The 24,020-nt window shown below is 41.0% G+C and overlaps 1 protein-coding gene across 4 annotated transcripts in view; it reads left to right on the top strand.

The window, feature by feature from the left end:
* MAPRE2 (microtubule associated protein RP/EB family member 2) overlaps positions 1-24,020 on the top strand; it is a 2,455,004-nt gene that overhangs the window by 1,402,375 nt on the left and 1,028,609 nt on the right. The gene's annotated exons all lie outside the window — the stretch shown is intronic.

The following is a 24,020-nucleotide window of genomic DNA, read 5'->3' as shown; positions in this document are numbered from 1 at the left end:
CTACTCTTTCAATTGCTCTATTATGCTGTTCCAATCCTGGCAATGCTGGCAGAAAGTTCCAGCGAAACTCACTTGGCTAATTAAGTGTTAGTCTTGCCTTCTAGATAGCTGTATTTGCTTGCTGCCTTTGCCAGTGAGACAACTGTAGAAATGTAAACAATGATTCTTCTTACCACAGTAGTACTGCTCCACCCTGTAGATTGAAAAGCCATTTTGCACCAAGCAAACCTGCATTAAACAGTTTTTCGTATTGTGATACTGTTTTCTGAACTAAGCCTTAGTACATTAAAATGAACAGACTATTTGAAACTCCTGATGTTCAAAATTATGAAAATTATAAAGTAGAATAGTATTTATTGCAGGAGGAGAAGCTTAGCACCAATTCCACTATATTCCACATATAAACAATTTTTGATATACTGTCCATTTAAGTTTTAATGGGTAATTTATTTAGCTTAAGACAAGAATCTAACTAGATACAAAAAAGTATCTTCATAAGCTTAAGAGAAATTTAGTTACAACCATCAATGGGAAACCAGCTTCATATGTTTAATTTGTATGTAGGTTTGCATGTATTTATTTAGTTATTGTGTTTGCTTACTGTGGAAAATGAAATAGGGTTAACTCACCGTAACGGTTTGCAACGCGGATACCTTTCTTGCAGAGGTAAGAGTAATCGTTTATAATGGCTCCTTATTGAAATGTCAGCACTAAAAATACAGAGTGTTGAAAAGCCAAAAAAAGCCAAAAACTCTAAGAAGAGTAAATTTCAAAAATTCCTCTTCTACTTAAAAATTTTTTGCAGGGGGAGGGGTTCGCTCACCCCCCCCCCCATGTTGGGAGAGGCAAACCTCCGAAATTATATGTACCACCTCCAACTTTGCCATTTCTTTGAGAAAAGGAAATATTCTGAGAAATGGTATCTCGGACTTAATATAGATAAGTCCGTTCTTTCGGCCAGTCTGTTTCCACATTTCAAGACTCACTGTAGTGGGCCCTGATATTTTAAATGGTTACCTTTTCTTACTTCTCTATAACGGTTCATTTATCAGCCATTTCAGGATGTCTGGCCATATATCCCTTTCTTTCAGTGCATTCATGTCAAAATGTTTTTGAAAGGGTTTTTGCATAATAGGCCTCCAAGAAAAGTGATGGCCCCTCCTTGGGAACTTAATTGTGTGATAGAGAAGCTAACACTTGCTTCATTAGAACCCGCTAGCCTGGATGACTTAAGGTTCTTAACATGAAAAATGGTTTAAATGGGTAACCATTTGAAATGTTGAGACCCAACTAGAGTGAGTCCCGAAACATGAAGACTGAATGGCCAAAAGAACAGACTTTGTATATTAAGTCTGATATGGCATTTCTGAGAATATCCCTTTTTCTTGGAAGTATGGCGATCTCAGAGTTGTTATATACAAGTTCAGGGGTGTGGGCTGCAGGACTTGCCCCCCCCCCAACAGAAAGTTCGACCTTCTCCTGTATTTTCAGTCTTTTTCTTCAACTTTTAAGCACTTGACATTTTGAGTGCTGACATTTCAATCGAGAGCCATTTTAAATTATTACTCTTACCCCTGCATGAAAGGTATCGAAGTTGCAAACTGTTACAGTGAGTCAAACATATCATATTTTCCACAGGGCCAGGTTTCTTTTCCTTTGAGAACTAATCCTTCTTTACACAGGTATCTGAGGTTACTTTATGCCAAACTACCGGTCTCCCTATTTTCTTTCCTGAACCCAAAAATGAGGGACAAAGTATACTTCATATCTTGAATGTCCACAGACAGTGCAAGCACTATCTTATCAAAACTAAATCTTTCAGATCTTCGGATCAATTGTTAATTTCTTGTAAAGGTAAGAAGGGACAAAAAAACAGGCTATTTCCAAATGGTTATCTAAGGCTATTATCTTTTGTTACACTCACCACAGCAAAGTTATTCTAGGCAAGGTCAAGGCTCACTCAACCAGGACCTTGGTTTCATCTATGGCTTTTTGGGAAGGGATGGTTTCTAGAAGTATTCCGAAAGCTGCAGCTTGGTCCTCTGTACACACTTTTAGAAAGCACTATAAGCTTGATTCCTTCTCTAGATCTAGATCAGTCTTTGCAAGGAATTCTCCAGGGCCTCCTGGAGTCTTCTCCTTCCACCTGCTATATGTAGTAAACTAGGGTAATCTACCCATATAGCTAAGGCTACTGCAGCAGTAATCAATATGATGAACATAGTACAGTTGTGTAAGTAAACCTACCATAAAAAGAGATATTCAAACTCTCACATCTGCAGTAGCTGCTCCCTCCCTCCGTCCATCCCATTTGTTTTTTGGTGTGTTGTTTATGTAGGGTTTGGTTATTTTTCTTCTTACATTGTCCTTCAGGGCTCAGCCTCCCTGTGTGTGTGTGTGTGTGTGTGTGTGTGTGTGTGTGTGTGTGTGTGTGTGTGTGTGTGTGTGTGTCTCTCTCTTGCCAAAACTTGTCTTTTAGTCAACTTAACTTGAGCTGCCTAACAGCTTGGGCACATGGAAGGTGCCCTGAAACTTTAGAAGTTGGTTGGTTGTTATATCTTTGGCAGGATGTAACCCATATAGCTAAGGCTACTTCAGCAGTGATCATTCGAACGTCTACTGTTATGCTACGTTTACTTACGCAACTATACTTTCTGGGGTCTGTAACCTCTTTAGACCGGTAACCTTACTTGTTGAACCTACAACTGTATCTGAAACTTGTGATTTACCTGTAGGTATTATTATTCAATAGATGGTTCAAGAAAAATGTAATGATTTATTTTGGTTCAGTGTAAATAGATATTACTTCCCTTATTAGGTGGTTCCATATTAATCAAGTATGAATTTTACCCACTTTATTTGATGGTAGGAACAGATTTTGGGAGGAAATTATTGTAAAATTCTGAGAACATGTTACAGCCTCATTGATATTTGCAACTCTTTTTTTTTTTTTTTTTTTACACAAAACTGGCCACATCTTATCTGATTTCTTCAGGATGATGTTAATGTTATAATTTTGTGTCATTCTTTGCCATTATGCATTAGGATCTTATTCAATTTATTTTGGATTTCATGTTTTTCCAACTTTTTATATGCACTTAACCTTATTTCCCACAATGAGAACATAAAGAAATTAACATATTGACCTGACAGATTGCAATAAAATGGATTTTGCAATAAAATGGATTTCTGTGTTTGTTTGTCAGCATATACAGTTATAAGAAATCTGCTGGGAAATTCTTGAATTGGTAGTGTACCATACCTCTCAACTTCTTAGAGCAAGAAATTGGGACAAAGACATAAATAATGTGGTACAAAGGCCCAAAAATAGGGGCATTTTTTTAAATATTGCACTCACAAGCTTAAAATTGATAGTGTAGCAAGTTTTACATTAATATGAATTTTCTCAAGAGTATGAAGTCTGAAACTCAAATGTCTGCCATTATTTTCTGACTTCAATTTTCAATGACTTGTCAATACTTTGCCAAAAAAAAAATCACACTTTTATGAAAAACGGACCAAAAATATGAGGCAAAAATCTGTACAGTTGAGAGATATGTATAAGTGCACACACTAATATTTTTCAGTCTTAGTTTATTGGGCTTAATATGCAGATTACAAACCACTTTATGTTGGAAATTCTGACAAACAATGCTGACCTCTGAGAGAACATTTTAGACCCCATTCATCACTGCAGTCTTTTGTCGCTGCACACAAGTAACTACTAAATAATTTATGGCCTTTAATGTAACACCTTGTGATTACCTAAGTAATTTGAAGGTTCTCATCCTAAATGTAGGTCTGAGCATCTGCCTTCTGAAGTGATTTAACTGAATTATTTGGCCGACTTCCAATTTAAACTGATGTCTGTCAGAATACTATCACTTTTACTGTAGTCTAAGAGCAAGATTTGCAAATGACAGAGTGTAGAATTTGTAGTAAAGTGTGTATGCTTGGAAGGGGTATGGTGACCCATAATAGTAATAGATTAGTATATGTGTCTGCATATACATAAATGTATCTGTGTGTATGTATATATATATATATATATATATATATATATATATATATATATATATATATATATATATTCACGTCTTACTGTTTAGTGAACATTAGAAGAGGAATCAAAGGCAGTTAGAGTTCTGTAGGAAAATATAATATTTAAAATCTTTGTATCAAAAACTTTGTTTTCCTAAGTTAGCTGTTATAAACATGGGACAGTAAACACCTTACTAGTTTCAGAGTTTCAGCTGAGAAGCTAAAGGGAAACTTTCCTACAATATCTGTGCAATTAATTAATTAATTGTTGTGTTGGGCTGCAATTTATTGTAGGACACCACATTTGAATAGTCTTTTTAAAATATTCTCTTGTTTTCACTGTAAAAGCCTGTGACTTATTTAAAGGAGTTCCTATGAAATGTAGGTAAAGTTTAAGATCTGCATTTTGAAACGACTTAACTATGCTACCTAGATATTCTACACAGATAATAATCAAGATAGGTCATTGTTGCATTTTAACTTGGAGTACATTGTGTTTTGGTAGTCTGTGCCAAAAGTTATGTTAATTTTATCTATTGCCAAAGAAATATCAAACATAGACAGGAGAGGGTACTTAAAAAGGTACAGTCAGTCCTTCTAGTATAGTGTGTGTGTGTGTGTGTGTGTGTGTGTGTGTGTGTGTGTGTGTGTGTGTGTGTGTGTGTGTGTGTGTGTGTGTGTGTGTGTGTGTGTGTGTGTGTACGTACACAAGCAAATTAACTAAAACAGTAGTAATCAATGCTACGACCAGCAGACAGGAGTCTACTGATTATCTCTAGTGTACTAAAATGTTTGGGCACGGCTAGAATTTGGGCAGCTTAAGCTACTGCTACCCTCATGCCACTAACCCAGCTAAGTGTGCCTTAGCTCCCAACCTTCTCTCATTCCTCTCCAACTCATCATTGACCAAGTTACATCTCCACCGTCCAAAACCAATGATACCCAGTAACCCCAGTAGGCAGTTACTAAGTATCAAGCAAGCACTGTTTAGCAAAACCCCTCCTAAACATCTTCAATTTAAGATTCTCCTTGGAGTATAGAATGGTTATAGTGATAACATTACACAAGGTTGAACCCTCAACAGACTTTAGAAAGTATAAACCTTTTAGCCTAACAAGTATTATCTGTAAAATTATAGAGTATCTGATTGGCGAGATAATAGTTAAGGACATAGGTAACTTATAAAGTCTGGACCCAAACCATTTTGGATTTGTAAAAGAGTTGTGGTTACTAAACCTAATTCATTTATTTGAAAAGGTCACTGGAGCTATGGATGTGTGCCTGGCAGTTCATACTACCCACCCTGACCTCACAATGCCTTTGACACCATCCTACATGCTGGTATGTTAGATAGTCTCTCCTAGCTTGACATAAATTTGTATGCAGTCCACTGGTAATCAATTATCTGTCCAGTAGAACCTGTACTGTTATGTTAAGGGGTAACAGTGAAGTTCTACAGAGGTCTGTGTTATGCCCCCCTGCTTTTCAATATCTACATCTCTGAAGTGAAAACAGGTGTCAAGTGACTGAGGCTAACCCAAGTTGCTGATGACTGCAATCTAGTTCCATTTGTCTCCTAGGACATTCAAATTCTCAACCAGGACCTGGCCCAGAGCAACACCTGGTATGTCAACTAGTGCTTTGCTTTAAATGCTGAAAAATGCACATATCTTTAGGAAAGACACAACCCCACCTCTTAAATGATTGCTGGTACCCTTCTCAAAACTCTTAGTATTTTATTTATAGATATGGATTTGGGCATCCACATAGGAGATTTGTTTATGGGTCTTATTCATTTCATTGAATCACCAGTCCTTTCCATGCCAACAACTCACCTATGTTCTCATCAGATAATGACTTGTATGTCCCACTGTCTTGGTAGAGCTGTTTCCTAGAACAGGCACATGTGCCAGTGTGCTCCATCAAGCCCCAGTTGTTGGCCCCTCTTTTTCTGTCTTTTTGTCTTCGTTCTAACTTCAGATCTCCCTAACTTTAATATTGTATTTATGTAGGCAGTCTAATCAGAATAGGATCTTTCTACCTCACCATGCTGTATGTCTTACTGCTATTCTCACTGATTTGACAGATAATTAAAAATACTGTAGGTCCTTCTGAATAAAAGTTGCCATTTCATGGACCTTTACAGCTCCTTATAGCACTAATGTCAGCTGATTAATTGTGTAACATTTGCCTGTTAGGCTCAATCTCTTGATTTCTTAATCCTCAAACTCCTGTACATGGAATACTGCACAACTTTTGATGCATCCTTGTTACAAAATATGTTGCTGTGATTGGAAGCATTCATATGTTACCTTTAGTCTTTGTGCTTACATATTAAAAGTAGATTTGACCTTACCATAATTTCTTTTCATCTAACAGCAGGAGGAGGGACACTTTTCCATAACGTCCTCAGACTCTGGACAGGCTGCTCACTCCCTCTCTAGCGCGACTTCCTTTGCAAACTCCTACTTTCACTTGGCCACTGAATGTGTGACCCAGGTTAAGCCCATCTCTCATTCCTTTGTGGTCCTGTTATGATGTTGTTGCACTTCTTTTTGACTGTACTTAGGATCATAGGAGGTTACTAGGCTAATGGCCCTGGGGCCCTTACAAGCCTAGCCAAGAATTTATCCCCAAAAATAAACCTCAGTCAGCACCTGTCACCCCGTCAATGAGGGACACAGGTTGAACCCCTGGGATGAATTTGTGGCTTCCTATCCACTTATCAAGGTTGAGCTTGAAGAGGGTCAGTGAGGTGCTCTGTTTGATGTGTATGGGAAGTCTATTCCAGAGACGGGGAAGCCTCTGGGAGACAAACCTGTCTCTCCAGCAGCTTTTGTTAATGTCACATATTAGCTTTAGGCCTTTTGAGCAGGTAGTGCATGAGGAGTTAGACTTACGGCTATGAAGCATCTCTAGTAGGGCAGGGTCCGAGATTGCCTTGTAGGCAAGACACAGATCACCTCTGAGTAATCTGTATGATACCGAATAGAGTGATAGTGATTTGAGCCTGTCTGCATAAGACAGGTGTTGGAGGCCATGGAGTCGCTTTATGAGGTATTTTAGTGGCCTTTCCAGTTGGTGCAAATGTTTGGAGAGGTACATCCCAAATGGGGCGTTATACTCAATTATTGGTCTAATGAGCAAGGCATATAGAGAGGTAATAACTTCCTTTTTTCTGGATGAAATCCCTCTACTTATGTGATGAACCAAGTAAAAGGCTTTTCTGACCACTTCTGCTACATGATGGTCGAATGTGAGGTTATCAACCTGAGTGCCCAGGTCTTCCACCACAGGTTCTGTGCTTAGGGGTTGCTGTTGATGTGGTAATCAGTAGGGTTTGTATTTTTGCCGAGTGGTATGATTATACATTTTTTTGCATTTATCTTGAGGCCATGACTTTGGCAGCAGTCATTAGTTGCTGTGAGACCCTCTTGTAGTATGTTAACATCGTTTGGGGAGTCAGTGACAGCACCCAACTTACAGTCGTCGGCAAACTTGGTCAGCCACAGGCCTTTTGTCTTTGCCTGTACCTCTGAGAACTAGATGCCAAACAGTAGGGGTCCCAGGACAGACCCCTGGGGAACTCTACTAGTGACAGGTCTGCTATCGGAGGTGCAGGTGCCTATTTTGACTTTGAGGGTCCTGTCGATGAGCCATTTGGCTAACCACCTGATGAGATAGGGATTTACTCCAGGTTGTGTTAGCTTTTCGATGATACCCATCTCCTGCAGCTTCATTAATCACCACAAACTACCCTACTCAAAGTAAACTCATCTTGTTCACCTCTTCCAATGATATTGCAGTCTCTTTTCCCTTTATGCCCCCCCCCCCTTGTGGTTGCAAGGCTGCACTAAGCATCGCAGTTACTTATACATCCCATATCTTTATTCATAGAAGCCCAAACACGATTTGTCCCACATACTTCTTGTATCATTTTGTCTGTTGTCCAATTCTAACTCTCCTGATCACCACTTTGCTGATTGCACTACACGCGGTACTTACGTATTATCGCAACCACTTTTTCAAGCAGATGTTGGTGAAACGATGTATATGAACCTGAAAAGGGCTGTGCGAAGTGGTAAAAACTTTTGTCTCACAATGCTTTTGATCTTGGAAGAGGAATCGGGGCACAATTCCTCTTCCTGGGTAGTATCCTTTCGTGACCTACCTTAATGAGAAGTGCTGTAACATGCCTGCGCGTTTGGAGTCCTGTGAAGAAAGACCTGTTTATTCTTTGACATATTTTGTAAAGCTGGATTATACATCTTATAAGCTACATTTTTAAGAGCAAAACAGGTATGCAGAAAGGTGAAGCAATACAAGTAGGATTATAGGTAAGAAGACCGACTTCCTAAATTGAGTACTTTCACTGAATCAGAGTACAAGAAGTTGAACTGGCGTACATTACAATACACTTGTATACATCTTAAAAAAATACAGGTAAAGCCTTTAATAACACTGGCATTGCAATGTTAAAAAACTGTAACGTTTAAAACACTGCATCAACCCAGTAGTCACTGTTACATGAGTATAGATCATCCAAAGTTACATTACAGCGAGTGTCAGGCAGCAGGCACCAGCACATCTGTGTTATAATCAAGTCCCATCAGAAACCTACGGCACCCTGGAATACCAAATCGGACCATTATTCCTCTTCCTGCCTCACACAGGAGGTGGCACAGTAAAAAATGATAACTTACACACTCCTTTTAAGTTTACCATACATATTTTCCTCCAAACATAATGAATTATGCCCGGTTGAAAATGTGGTTGTGATAATACGTAAGTACCGAAAACGCTACCTTGAAACTCCAAAAAATATTTTTTTAATTGCATCAGTATTATGTGGTATTTTAATGGATCCAAATTACTCTTAAGTGCTTCCTATTATATTTTAATAGGTTATACCATAAACTGGATGGCCTTCATGGAGCCTGCTATACTGACATGATATTGTATTATAGCTGTTCCTAGTCCCGTAACCCCTGTTTGAGTTTCCTTTATATAAGGAAGATATAAGGAAACAAGGTGTTTTTGCCATCATTTAGATAAACATGGCAGTAGTGTGAGTTTACAGGCACATTACACATCCTCTGCAATCTGACTCTTTTTTTATTTTTTTTCTCTGATTTATCCTTAGTTATAGTGGTAACCAAGCTTTTGCTAACCTTTTCACATTTAGTTTTAAAGCATCAATGAAACAAACTAGCTAAATTTTAGGGAATACTGTGGTAAGGTCAGGAGAAAAATGCCTGTGACACACATTGACTTCAGCTACAAACAGCCATGGACCTTGAAAGATAAAAGTGTTTCTTATAGAAGCCAAAAGATCTAGCAACCTCCTCAAAAGCTCTGTTAGGTGTGACTGAAAGTTGTCACTTAAGAGTGGTAGTAAAAGTGAATGACAGCAACCTGTAGGTGTGCTCTGTGTTTATTTTTTTAGTTAAGTAAACAAAAGCCACGCTTTACTTGTCAAAACTGGGAGTAACTGCCACCTTGTTTATGCAGTGTTGCTTAACTCATCTTTATTCTATTTCTTCAATAGCTAACTAAAAAAATAGTATTGGCTGTTTACATCTTTTTACTGTCCTTATTGAGGTTATTGGGTTTATGCTGTAGGCAGTGGCAAGCACTGAAAACTACAGAACCTCTACTTTGTAGCACAGCTGATGAAGGCTAAAGCTATTCCTTCTTCTGAATCAATGTGATCTGAGTAGGAAGAGAATGGTTCGCTTCCCTATCTTTTGCAGGGAGATATGTGAAAATAATGGAGCAAAAAAGAAAGGTGCAGAAGGCACTCTGTGCACCGAACAACATCAAGAAGATTTTACAGGACAAAAGTATAACTTTGGGTTAAGGTTAACAGCTTTGGAGAATAGCTTTCCTTTTAGACTGCATAAATGATTAGTACTAGAAATAGGATAAGTACATTTTCTTAGGCTTAAGTATACAATTATATTTAAATAGTAAGACAACATAATTGGCGGGCTCACATGTTTACACTAGTCTCACTAGCTCTTTGTTATTGTCCTGCTTATTATTATACTGTGGTTTTTCCTGAAACCATGCACGTACCATGAATTAATTTCTTTGTGTTGTATAGCAAGAGCAGTAGCAGCAATACAACAAAAGCATAAAATATGTATCAGTGCTGCTTAGTGAGGAAATGAAAGCAAGTGGCATCCGTTTGTATTTCCTTGGTAAGTAGCATCCAATCTGTAAAAAAACTGATGGCTGGAGCATACTGTTTTGTCTGAACCAAATTCATATTATGGCTATAACCATCTCCCTAATAAACTCTACAAAAAGGGACAGCACAGATGCCATGCTTCTTATTGCCCCATTGCCACTTCATAAAAACTTCCCTTATCTAAACTTCCAATCAAAAGTATATTTCTTTGTTTTGAAACATTCATATCATATAAGGTACACGCCCCCTTCGGCATGTACCTTGCCAAGTACATGCAGCAGCTGGAGAGACCACAGAGGTTCCTGACCAGGAAAATCTAGGATTTCAAACAGCTATCATATACAGATAAGCTAAAAGCCCTGTCCCTCTACTCAGTTTTGTACAGACTGCTCAGAGTTGACCTGTGTCTGGCATACAAGGCCATCTCAGACTCGGCCTTGATGGAGTTGCTGCATATCTGTAAGTCAATCTCCACTCCCTCAACTCACACGCAAAGCCTTAACTTGGTCTGTAACTTTAATGGAACTTGTTGGTGGGCTAGATTTGTGTCCCAGAGACTCCTCCATCTGTGGAATAGATTTCCTGTCCATGTCAGGCAGAGTACCTCTCTAGCCCTCTTTAAGAGGAACTTGGACGACTGGATGGGAAACAGAAAATACACCCCTGGGATCCTACCTATGTCCCTGCTGGACAGGGGAAACAGGTGCTGACTTTGAGGGAACATGGGAGAAATTCTTGGCTAGGCTTATAAGGACCTCCAGGCCAATAGCCTAGTATCATCCTGTGAACCTATAAACTTTTATATATATATATATATATATATATATATATATATATATATATATATATATATATATATGCATAAATGTGTTTATTATATGCAAACATTTTAAGAAGTATAAAAGCAAAAAATGGTAATCATGTAGTATTAATTCTGCTGCTGTCATTGTTTAAAGATCAGCTTTGTATTTCTTTGTGTCTTTGTTCATTTGTATACATGTCTTTATGTTTGCATGTTGGATTCATGACATTACAATGAATACATCAAAAGTGAATCCTTAGTATGAAACCCATAATGTCAATTGCCGTGAACATAAAATGAAAGTGCTTAAGTGCTTTTTCTGAGAGGCAAGCACTTTCATTTTTCCATAACTTCCTTACTTCATCATGTTAACTGCATAGTCATACACCTGTGGGAAAAGGGCTGACAACTCCTTGTCAGAAAATGTTTTCCTGTACCTTAAATGGAGTAGTACTTTGCTGCAACAAACAACAAAGTAAACCGCTTCTGCAGCTCAAAACACTAACACCATCCACCGTTGAGAAGTATCATAGAAAAGTTCTCCAAATATAATCACAGAATATGTGTACTACTTTCATAAAAAAAAAAAAACAGTTACCTATTGAACAATACAAATAACCACAGACAAATTTAAGGTGAATGCAGCATCAGATGTGGGTTTCAAGGATTCCTTGTGTATGTTTGAGACCCGAAAGTGTGAGTTCTGAAACTTAAGTGCACTCTGGGAAATGTCTACAAAGTCTGAAGCTGCTGTACCTTGGAGACCTCTCCCTTCTCTGAGTTACAGCAGTCTCAGAGTTAGGATCATAGGGTCATAGGAGGTTACTAGGCTAATGGTCCTGAGGTCCTTACAAGCCTAGCCAAGTTTTTTTTACCTCTTTTAATGGTGCTATTAGTAGACCTGTCTCAACACCTTCTGCCCCTTTCCAGAAGGCATGCAGGTGAAAGAATGCAGGTGAAACCCGAAGGGTGAACTTGCGATTCCCTATCCAACTATCCAGGTTATGCTTGAAAAGGGTCAGTGACGGGCTGTGTTCTGCTAGGATTGGAAGCTTATTTCAGAGTAGGGGAAGCCTCTGAGAAATGAACCTGTCTCTCCAGCAGGTTCTGTTAATATTGCTTCTCATGTTGAGGTCACTAGAGTGGGTGCAGCCAGTACCATTGTCTTGCTAATGTGTAGCATTTTCATCAGGGTAGGGTCCGCAGTTTCTCTATAGGCTAAGCAGAGATCAAGCCTGAGTAGGCTGTATGACGCAGAGTATAGTGACAGGGATTTTAGTCTGTCGGCTTAGGACAGGTGTTGGACACCTTGAATTTTTGTTGTAAGGTACCTCTGAGGTTTGTCCCATTGTTGGGGGTGCCTGGCGGGGTACATGCCAAAGGGTGCATCATACTCTATAATTGGTCTAATAAGGCATGAGTATAGGATGGGTTATAACCTCTTTTTTTTCTGGTGACAGTGCCCTTCTTGATGAGATGGGCAGTGTAGAAGGCTTTCCTTACCACTGTGGAAGCATAATGGTCAAAGGAGAGATTGCTGTCAACCTGTGTGCCCAGATCTCTTACCATGGATTGAGTACTTAAGGTGTCGCTGTTACTGTTGTATTCTGCAGAGATGTCTTCCTTGTCGAAGGGGATGATGATGCACTTTTTAGTGTTTAACTTGATCCCATGACTTTGGCACCAATCGTTTGTTTGAGTAAGACCTTCCTGGAAGGTGTCAGTGTCACTAGGGGATTCAGTGATTGTGCCGAGTTTGCAGTTATCTGCAAACTTTGTTAGCCACATGCCCTTTGTTTTGGGCTGTACTTCTGAAAAATAAATTCTAAACATTAGGGGCCCCAGCACCGAGCCCTGTGGTACTCCACTGGTTACTGGTCTGATGGTGGATGAAGAGTTCCCTATCATAACTGCGTGTGCTCTATTGGTGAGCCAGTTTGCAACCCACCTGAGTATATACTGCTTTACGTTCAGTTGGGTAAGTTTATCAATGATACCTGAGTGGGAAATGGTGTAAAAGGCCTTTGCTAGGTCTAAATAGGCAGTATGCACAGTTTTGCCTTCATCCAGGGCATTGGTGACTGTCTCAGATAAGTCCACCAAGGTTAGTACGCATGATCTCCCTTTGACTAAACCAGACTGGGATGGGTCTAGTGTTTGGAGGTATCCTATATCCTTGTTGATAAGGTCCATAATGATTCTCTTTATGGCCTTGTATATGAGGCTGGTCAGACTTGTGAGTCTGTAATTCCTGAGGTCAGCAGAGGAACCCCCTTTGTGGAGGGGGATGACAGTGGCAGTTTTCCAATCTTGCAGGAGCATACCCAGTGCTTTGAGGGTACTCGGAGGTGCAGCTAACTCTTGCTTTAAGCAATTTTGTGTGCAACCAGTGATATTGCCTGCTCTCATAGAGGCTGCGATTGTAGCCTTGGAAAGGGCATTAAAGACCTTTTCCTTAGTAATTTCTGCTGGAGGACATGTAGGAGGGATGTTTTGAGGTGTATTGGGCGGAGACAGGGGGCAGAAGTTCTCACTGAACTTGCCAGCTGGTTAGCAATATCACCAGGTTCAGTATATGTTGTGCTATCGACAACAAGTTCTGTGCAATCTGGGATTTTCCTTTGAGGTTGCAGACATAGCCAAAAGAATGCCTTATAGTTACCCTTGGCTAGGTTGGCCAATTTAGATTCATAGAAGCACACACACGTATTCTTCTTCCAAAAACCACAAACAAAACTGCAGGATAGTTGAAATAAAAGCTTACTGGTGCATCCGGTACCATGGCTTACGCCTTCAAAGAATGTTTAATACACCATGCAGCACATGTTTAAATACATCTTTCATTAATCATTTAATTAAACAATTATTTAATTGAATATAATATGACAATTGCCACCCTTGTTTAATATATAAATATTGAAAGACACATTGCATACATTTTCTAAAGTACCTGTATTCACATTAAATACTATTTATAAAAATAATTTATTTAAGACAAAATGCCATAGTGTTCCTTCATATGGGGAAAATTTGCAAGCTTGTCTGTAATGCTGTTATAATAATAATAATAATAATAACAGAACAAGAAGGAAATATATTATTTATGCCACATTTAAGTTAATGTCAAGATTTAAGTTAATAATACATTTTGTTTCTAATTGCATCAATCTCTTCACAAATTCATCTCCCTGACAAACCTTGGGCTTGGCTAACACACTATAAGAAAAAGTGGAATCTGAACCACCATGGTATTTCATAAAATGTTCATAGGTTCATAGGTAGGTACTAGGCTATCGGCCCTGCCAGCCAAAAAGCTACCCTGACTTTTGCCACCCAAGAAAATGATTTTCCTGTGCCACTGTCGAGCAGAGCCACAGAGGTGATCCCTGGGGTGAATTTCCTATTTCCCATCCAATCATCAAGATTTTTCTTGAAGAGTGCTAATGAGGAGCTTTGTTTCATATAGACAGATAGGTAGTTTATTCCAGAGTATGGGAAGTCTCTGGGACAGGAATCTATCCCTCTGGCATGTTCTGTTTATTGTGGTGACAAGGTTTAGTTCCCTAGAGCGTGTAGCTTGGAGGGATTGGGATTTCTTTAAGTGGAGCATGTCCAACAGCTCTGGGTTTGACATAGCTTTGTATGTTAGGCAGAGATCATCTCTGAGTAGGTGATATGCAACGGAGTAAAGCTGGAGTTTTTTGAAACGGTCTGTGTAGGGCTTCTGTTTGAGGCTGCTAATCCTCTTTGTGAGGTATTTCTGTGGCCTTTCCAATTGTACATGTCTTGTGAGGTGCATACCAAAAGGGGCATTGTATTCCTATAATGGGTGTAATGAGTGATGAGCAGAAGGGAAAAATGACCTCTTTTTTTCTGGATGAGAAACCTTTTGTGATGAGGTGTGCCACTTAGAAGGATTTCCTGACTACTGTGGAGATGTGATTATCAAAGGAGAGACTACTGTCCACCTGTGTTCATGGATACAGAGTTTTTACCAAAGGGGATGACAGTGCACTTTTTAGCATTGAGCTTGAGGCCATGGCTTTGACACCAAGCATCTGTCTCAGTGAGGCCCTTTTGTAGGATGTCCACATCGTTAGGAGTTTCGATTATGGCTCCTAGTTTGCAGTCATCTGCAAACTTCGTTAGCCAAAGACCTTCTGTGTTAGCCTGTACTTCAGAGAAGTAGATAACAAACAGGAGGGGACCCAGGACTGAACCCTGTGGTACTCCACTTGTCACTGGTCTGAAGTCAGATTTGGAGTCTGCTACATTCACAGTGTGAGTTCTGTCAGTGAGCCAGTTGCCAACCCATCTTGTGACATAGGGATTTATACCTAGTTTAGTGAGTTTAGTTAATTCCAGAGTGGGGGATGGTGTTGAAAGCCTTGGCAAGATCTAGATAGGCTGTGTGAACCACCTTACCCTTGTCTACGGCTTTGGTGACTGCTTCAAAGAAGTCTGTCAGGTTTCGGAGACATGATCTGCCTTTTACAAACCCGAACTGGGTGGGGTCCAGAGTTTGGAGATTACCAGTGTCTTTGTTTATAAGTTCCATGATGATATGTTCCATGACCTTGCAGACCAGGCTTGTCATGCTAATGGGGCAGTAGTTCCTGGGGTCTGTGGTGGCTCCCCCCTTGTGGAGTGGGATAACCGTCGCTGTGCGCCATTCAGCAGGCACAAAGCCTGAGGTGAGGCTATGACTGAACATGGTACTTAGGTGGGGTCCCAGTTCGTTCTGTAGTTCATGTAGAACACAACCTGGGATGTTGTCTGGTCCCATGGATGCTGTGTTCTTGGCTTTGGAGAGTGTGGTTTTTACCTGTGCAGCCGTGATTACAGGAACTTTGCATTCTTCCGGTATAGAGATGGGCTCTTTAGGGGTGAGAGGGGTAAAGTTAGCACTGAACCTATCTGCCAGGATGTTGGCAATATCAGTTGGGTCTGTATATTTAGTGCCATTGTGCTGTAACTCAGAGCAGATCTGAGTGTTGCCATTAAGATTCTTGACATAGCTATAGAATGCTTTGTGGTTGTCTTTAGAATCAGTGACGATTTTGTTTTCGTAACTAGCTTTGGAGGATTTTATCAGGGATCACAGCTTCTTACTGAGGCTGACCAGGGAGCTCCTGCACTCATGGGATTTTACTCTCTTTTACAAGAGTTTCTTCCTTCTGTTGTACAATTTGTTTATAGCAGAGGACCACCAGATTGGCTTCCTTTTTTTGGAGGATAGCATCTTGGTTCTGTTTGGGATAGCATGATCCATGCACTCATGTAAGTGGTTATAAAGTGCAATTGTGTAGGATTCAGTAGTCGTAACTGTATTGTCCATCTGCATGGGTGTCATGAAGTTCACCACTTCTGTCTTAAGAAGCATGAAGTTGGCTTTGGAGAAATTTTTTACCATGGTTTCCTTAATGGGGGGTGGGGGCAGGATGTGGATATCTAGGGTAATTAGCTTATGGTCAGATCGGACCAATGAGGCATTGACTTTAGGTGTGGAACACCGGTCACTCATGTTGGTAATGACTAGATCTAGGATATTGTTGCCCATGGTGGGGGTGTGGATAAGTTGATGCAGGGCATTGGAGTTTATGAATTCCAGAAAGCGATGAGCGAAGGAATTGGTACATGAGTAGTTTTCCCAATTAATGGTGGGGTAGTTGAAATTGCCCATTCTTAGGGTGTTTGGTTGAACCCTAATATTTTCAAGTACATCAAGAAAAGAGGAGTGGGAATCCTGGGGCATGGTGTGTGATCTGTAGCAAGCTACAATTTGGATTGCAGTTTTGCCCAGAGTTAGTTGCACTTGGATAACCTCGGCTGCATTATGCCGAGCAACTAGCCTGGAGGAGTGGATATACTTAATGAATATGGACACACCTCCACCTTTGGTGTTCCGGTCCAAGTTACATGGCTGAAAAGTGTGGTATGAGTTATAGCCTGGTAGTGCAGGGGTGCTGTCTGGAGCCTTGAACCAGGTCTCAATCACTGCACAGATATCGATGTTCTCCATTTTAAGGAGTGCCTTGAGTGAGTGCATTTTGAGATATAGACTTCTAGCATTGAGTAGCATCACCCTCAGTTTTTGCTTGCCTGTTCCTGTTACGGTGGTGAATTTGTTATTTGAACCTTGTCTAAAAAGGGCACTATAGGGGCAGCAAGAACCTTAGCCAGTAAACGGAATCCCAGGGGTGACAGGTGCAGGCCATCTCTGCCAAAGCATCGTGGTCTGTCGACCATGTCATCCCAGGCAGACAGTTACTGGATCCCTTTACAATGATTGCACCAGAAGCTTAGCCAATTGTTGAAGTCAATCATTTTGTCCTTGTACTGTGGCATCATTCTGGGTGATGGTAGAATGCTACTCAGGGCTAGGGCCATACCTGCCTGGGCTACAAGATCAGAAAGCTCTTCCATGTCTCTTTTCATGTAGTCCAGGGAGGTATGTCTCAGGTTGTTCACACCAACATGGACAATGATAGAGTCATATTTGTACTTGTTGTGGAGTGACCTGAGCGCGTGGGTTATGTGGCGGATCCTGGCACCCAACAGGCAGCTGACAGTAACCTTCACCTTGTTCAGCCTGGTGAGTGGGACATCAGTGTGCCTGACTATAGTCACCTATGACTACTGTGTTGGGTACGTTGTTTTGCCTTATTGGCTGTGGTTGAGTGGCACACTGATTCTGCGGGCTATGTGTCATTTGGGTTGTGTTGGGGGGTGAAGGTTGCTTGCATTTCTGCTTTGGAGGTCTCTGTTGCTTGAGCAGATTATTATTGAGAGCCTCCGTGAATGTTTTTGTGTTTCTATGTGTGGATTTTCGTGGTGTAGATTTGGTGAGACTTTGTGATGAGTGTGGTGTGGTGCATGTGTTTACCTTCTCCTCTTGACTGTCAAGTTCAGTCTTGATTGGAGAGAGCTTTACCTCCAATTTGGCTAGATAAGTGCATCTCTCACAGGTTGTAGTATTGGATGGTAGGAGGAGAGGGTTGTCTGTGTACATGAGGCAATTTCCACATTGCCCCAAGATGCCCAGATTCATCAGATAGACAGGAGAGAACACTGGGAGCTGACCCTTGGACATGCCTGAATAAAAAACTATTTTCCTCTAGATAAGTGAGGAAAGTGAGTACAAGAGATGTTTTCCTCTAAGCAAGTGAGGAAAGTAAGTACCAAAACTGTTTTCCTCTAGGTAATGAGGAAGGTTGAGTGCTGTAGTAATTAGTAGGTTATTTAGTGCTTACAAGGTCTGAACAAGTGCTGATCACGAATAAGCAAATTCAGGTGCTAAAACTAAGAATCTGTATCTGCTACAGGGCTTTCCAATCTACCTCTCCTAATGTTTCCTAAGTGTTCCATAATTCATTTTTTTATTGCCCTTTTGGTTTGCCCTATGTACCACTGGGCTGGAAGACATCCACACCCTACAATATAAATCCCCCCCCCCACCCAAGACTCACAGTTATATTGATCCCTGGCCTTATATAACTTACCATTGATGTTAACCCCATCTGTATTTCTAATCTTATTAAACACTTTACATTTACCACAAAGGAAACTGCCCTTTCTACCGTGTTCCCTTTCTAACTTGCTTGTAACTAACAGTTCCTTCAAATTCATGAATCTACTATAAGAGAAAGTAACCTTCTCCGGAAACAGTTTCCTGAGATTTCCATCATTAAAAAGACTGCGGTGGTGGTGCTTCGGTAGCGTTGTCGCCTCACAGTTAGACATTGCCCATTTGATTCTCAGTTCGAGCGCCTTCTGTGTAGCGACATGAGCGAATGGGCGTTGCTTCATTGAAGGTAGTGCGTTAGGCCCGGCAAGCCAGTACGTCAAAATCTACTGCCAGTCATTAGCGGACCGGAGTTCCGCTGTGGCAACCCCTAACTGGGAAAAGCCGAAAGACACAAACAAACAATAATAATAGGCCAGAATCTATTCACTAACTTGATCAAAGTCTCTGAAAAGGTGAAAATTTATTCACAAAAAATATTTTATTTTTGTCTTCCCCTTTTCCAAGTTCCTGAACTCCACTTTTTTTACGCAATGGACCACTTCCCACTTCAGTGTGAGCCAACCCCAACATTTTTTTGACCTTTATTCTCAGCTGTATTCAAAATGACTTCATCATAACCTCTACTGTGAAGTTTATTTCTAACCCTTTCTAGCTCTACATCCAACCTTGATTTATCTGAGGTGTTTTTCGCTATCCGAAGATATTCCCCATAAGGTAAGGATGATGGTAAATGGGGAGCATGCATGCTGTCAGCCTTGAGGAAATTGTTAACAGCAGTTGCCTTAACCAAAGGCCTAAATTCCAGTGTTAAATCTTAGCTTCATAGTCGGCTTTGGATTTTTTCACTAGGTGTCTTATTTGCTTATTTAGGCCAAGGAGGGAGTCATTTGACTTTGGGGACCATCTCCTACTGCTATTAGACAGCAGTTTCTTTCTCCTGTTATATAGCCTGTTTTTGCAGATGTTCACCAAGCATGTTTGTTCTTGCATGAGAAGCGTACTTTTATCATAGCATTTACCAGCATGAGCCTGATGATGGTTTTTGAGGAACAATTTACATTTGAAATTTTGTACTTGTGACATTGCCTAAAAAAGGCACTGGCTGGGATGGAAGAGCCTTTGCCAGAAGCTGTAATCCTAGGGGTGACTGGTGAGGACTGTCTCTGACAGTGTATCGAGGTCTATCAGCCATATCATCCCAGGCTGACAAGAACTGGATCTCTTCAGAATGACTCCAGAAACTAAGCCAGTTGTTGAAGTCAGTCATCTTTTGCTTGTATTGTGGCATTATCCTAGGTGAGAGTAGTGTGCTGCTTAAGGTTATGGACATACCTGCCTGGAATACATAATCAGAGAACTCAGTTATGTCTCTGTTCATATACTCCAGAGAGGTGCGTCTCAAGTAGTTTACACCAAAAAGTCATAACAGTACTTGTTGAGAGACTTGAGTGCATGTGTGATGTTCCCAATCCCGGTGCCAAACAGACAGGTAACTGTGGCCTTCTGTTTATCCAACCTGGTGAGTGGCACATCAGTGTGTCTCATGATAGAATCACCTATGACTAGTACATTTGGTTTTGTGTTATAGTTTAGTGGCTTACTTGGTGAAACACTGGCATGTGTGTTGTTATGTTTACTGTGTTTATCTGTAGTAAAATATGTGTGCTGTGCTTGTGTTTGAGAGGTATCTGTGCTTTTGGTAGGATTTTAGAGAGGACCATCCCATATGTGGGGTTATATTTTGGTTGCATGGTAGGTGAGAGTGGTGAGATGCGAGTCGTGACAGCCTGCTTAGGGTCAGGTATATTGACTGGTGAGTGAGGGAGCTTAGATTCTATGTTTTTTACGTAGATGCCCAGATGTAAAAGAAGTGGGTGGTCAGTGTACATGAGGCAATTGCTACATTGCCTCAGGATGCCTAATTTGACCAGGTAGGCAGGAGAAGTGGTAGGTATTGTCCTTACATAGTGCTAGGTAAAAGACATGGTCGGTAACGGGAATTGACCAGAAATGACCAGTTGGGGAGCCTTTGAGAGGGTAGTCTGCTACTATGAGAAGAACTAGAGAGGGTAGCTCAGAGAATGTATTGATCTGTAGACTGATAGGGAAGCACAACCATTAAAATGCCCCACTGGAGAACAGACCACAGCTGAGAGAAAATGTAATGTTCCTATAGCCACCAGTAGTAATTGCGACTGTGCGATAGAGTACGTTGCACAAATGTGGGGCTTTTAAAATAAATGAAAAAACCTTACTGGTGGTCAAAACATCCAATCAAAAGTTCATAACGGAGCCCTAGACCAACTAACTTCAATGGATGGGTCTCTGGCCACACATCTCCTGCCACGAGAGTGCAGCGGGCCCTCTCCAGAGAAGGTTGCTGGGGATTAGTGCTGAATTCAAATACAAGAAGAACTAGAAACAGCAGAATCTGTGGCTAGTCTGTGCTACACAGTACAAGTGCTCAGGACACAAGTTAAATGCAGAAGTTGAAAAAGTCAAAAATTACAGTAAAAATGCAGAATTATTGAACACAAACAGTGATAATGGTTATCAAGTGGGCGGCACAGTAGTGCAGTGGTTAACATTGTCGCCTCACAGCAAGAGGTTCTCCAGTTCGATTCTTGGCTGGGGTGCCTTCTGTGTGGAGTTTGCATGTGCTCCTGTTGTTCAGCGGATTCCTCCGGGTACCGGGGTTTCCCCCCAAAGAAAGACATGCATCTGGAGCATTTCTCCCGGGCCCTCCGCGAAAACAGGCTCTCAACAAATGTTAAATAAAAAAAAATAAAAAATAAAGTGCAGAAATACAAGCACTAATGGTCTTATCTTTAGTTGTAAGACTTGGATGGCTGAGATGCAAATAGCAGAGTATTGTCTGGTCACTTAACTCAGTGGAGCTCGGTTAAAACAAGGGCAAACCCATACAAATGCGGGGCTTTTAAATTAAATGAAAAACACTTGCTGGTGGCCAAAATATCATAGCATATATGTGGTGGACTGGGAGAACAACATAAGATATTGGAGAGGCCCCTAAAAACCATAAATAATAAAATAAAATAATGTGTAACAGTGAGTTTCACACTCCACTGGTTTACCTACAAGATTGCATTTCTTTGTGCCGGTCCCAAGCCCGGATAAATGGGGAGGGTTGCGTCAGGAAGGGCATCCGGTGTAAAACTTCGCCAAATCTTTTCATGCAGTCACCAGTTAATATTTCCATACTGGATCGGTCGAGGCCCGGGTTAACAATGACCGCCACCAGTACTGTTAGCCAACAGGGTGCTGGCGGAAATTGGGCTACTGTTGGCTGAAGGAGGAGAAGAGGCAGAAGGCATGGCCGAAGGCAGGAAGAGAGGAGAAAGGCTAGGGCTGTGGTAGTGAGGGTCAGAACTTTGAATGTTGGCAGTATGACTGGTATAGGGAGAGAGCTAGCTGATATGATGGACAGAAGGAAGGTTGGTATATTGTGTATGCAAGAGACCAGATGGAAGGGGAGTAAGGCTAGGTGTATCGGAGGTGGGTTCAAATTGTTTTATCATGGTGTGGATGGGAGGAGAAATGGCGTAGGAGTTATTCTGAAGGAAAAGTATGCGAAGAGTGTTTTGGAGGTGAAAAGGGTGTCGGATAGAGTGATGTTTATGAAGCTGGAAATTGATGGTGTAATGATTAATGTTGTTAGTGCATATGCTCCACAAGTTGGGTGTGCAATGGATGAGAAAGAAAAATTTTGGAGTGAATTGGATGAAGTGGTGATGACTGTACCCAAGAGTGAGAGAGTGGTGATTGGAGCAGATTTAAATGGGCATGTTGGTGAAGGGAACAGTGGGGATGAGGAAGTGATGGGTAGGTATGGTGTTAAACAAAGAAATGCAGAAGTTCAGATGGTAGTGGATTTTGCGAAAAGGATGGATATGGCTGTGGTGAATACATATTTTAACAAGAGGGAGGAGCATAGGGTGATATACAAGAGTGGAGGAAGATGCACACAGGTGGATTATATCTTATGTAGGAGGGGCAGTTTGAAGGAGATTGGAGACTGTAAAGTGGTGGCGGGAAAAAGTGTAGTTAGGCAGCATAGGATGGTGGTTTGTAGGATGACGTTGGTGATCAAGAAGAGGAGGAGGAGTGTGAGGGCAGCAACAAGGATCAAATGGTGGAAATTGAAAAAGGGTAATTGTGAGGTGGAGTTCAGGGATGAGTTAAGACAGGCACTGGGTGGCAGTGAAGAGTTACCAAATAGCTGGGTAACTACAGCAGAGCTAGTAAGGGAGACTGCTAGAAACGTACTTGGTCACATCGGGACAGAGGAAGGACGACAAAGAGACATGGTGATGGAATGAGGAAGTACAAAAGAGTATACAGGCAAAGAGGTTGGCAAAGAAGAAGTGGGATTGTCAGAGAGATGAAGAAAGTAGACAGGAGTATAAGGAGATGAGGTGCATGGCAAAGAGAGAGGTGGCGAAGGCTAAGGATAAGGCATATGAAAAGTTGTATGAAAGGTTGGACACTAAGGAGGGAGAAAAGGACCTGTACCGATCGGCTAGACAGAGGGACTGAGCTAGGAAAGATGTGCAGCATTTAAAGGTGATAAAGGATAATGAGGGAAACATACTCACAAGCGAGGAGAGTGTGTTGAGGAGATGGAAAGAGTACTTTGAGCAGTTGATGAATGAAGAGAATGAGAGGAAGAGAAGGTTGAATGATTTAGGATAGTGAATCATGAAGTACAATGGATTAGCAAGGAGGAAGTAAGGATAGCTATGAAGAGAATGAAGAATGGAAAGGCTGTTGGCTCAGATGACATACCTGTGGAAGCATGGAGGTGTTTAGGTGAAAAGGCAGTGGAGTTTTTAACCAGATTGTTTAATGAAATTTTGGAAAGTGAGAGGATGCCTGAGGAATGGAGAAAAAGTGTTTTGATACCGATTTTTAAGAATAAGGGTGATGTGCAGAGCTGTAGTAACTACAGAGGGATTAAATTGATCAGTCACGGCATGAAGTTATGGGAAAGAGTAGTGGAAGCTAGGTTAAGAAGGGATGTGATGATTAGTGAACAGCAGTATGGTTTCATGCCAGGAAAGAGCACTACAGATACGATATTTGCTCTGAGAGTGTTGATGGAGAAGTACAGAGAATGTCAAAAGGAGTTGCATTGTATTTTTGCAGACTTGGAGAAAGCATATGACAGGGTGCCTAGAGAGGAGTTGTGGTATTGTATGAGGAAGTCAGGAGTGTCAGAGAAGTATGTAAGAGTGGTACAGGATATGTACGAGGGTAATGTGACAGCGGTGAGGTCTGCTTTGGGAGTGACGGATGCATTTAAGGTGGAGGTGGGATTACATCAAGGATCAGCTCTGAGCCCTTTCTTATTTGCAGTGGTGATGGACAGGTTGACAGACGAGGTCAGACATTAGTCCCCATGGACTATGATGTTTGCAGATGACATTGTGATCTGT

Source organism: Protopterus annectens, chromosome 3.part1 (genome assembly GCF_019279795.1).
Source record: "Protopterus annectens isolate FY-2018-M chromosome 3.part1, PAN1.0, whole genome shotgun sequence".
NCBI lineage: Eukaryota > Metazoa > Chordata > Ceratodontiformes > Protopteridae > Protopterus > Protopterus annectens.
The sequence above is the reverse complement of the archived record's forward strand: the minus strand, read 5'-3'. Positions and strand labels throughout refer to the sequence as shown.